This window comes from Cebus imitator, unplaced genomic scaffold (assembly GCF_001604975.1).
Source record: "Cebus imitator isolate Cc_AM_T3 unplaced genomic scaffold, Cebus_imitator-1.0 Scaffold85, whole genome shotgun sequence".
Classification (NCBI taxonomy): domain Eukaryota; kingdom Metazoa; phylum Chordata; class Mammalia; order Primates; family Cebidae; genus Cebus; species Cebus imitator.
The window spans coordinates 6,919,898-6,920,437 of record NW_016107400.1 but is presented as its reverse complement, the minus strand read 5'-3'; positions in this window follow the sequence as shown (position 1 = coordinate 6,920,437).

Genomic DNA, 540 nt, shown 5'->3' with positions numbered 1-540 from the left:
CTGGGGAATGGCTATCCATATTTATGAGGGGCCTTGAGTGCCTATGCAATAGGTAAACATATATGTAGCATACATCTCATGCTCACTTTGGGGTGGGGTTCTAGTATTAAAATGAAGTGGAATTTGGCTCTTTACATAAAATAGTGAACTACAGTACACAGAAACCGTGCACAGTCTCTATAAGCTGCCGAAACTGGCTTAAGCTCTGCAGTTGCTTATCAGACAAAAATTTCCGTCCTCTGTCCAACAGAGTTGTAGTGGTCTAAGTTGTAAATCGGAGTTGGGAGAGGCCTGGTAATTTGCCACGTAGCTCCTATTGTGTTAGGCAGTTTAGAAAGGGTGTGGTTTTTCTTGTAGCAATTTAGGGACTTTCCACGCCAGTCACTCTGAACCCTCAGCCTGTGGGTAACTTTTGTTTCCCTAACCATAGGTCCCATCTTAATAGATAAAGGAGACTCTGTTTTGGTCTCTCAGATGGCAGTGGATAGGGCATAGGGTTTTGTCTGTTTTGTTTGTCTGACTCTAAGTTCCCAGGGTGGT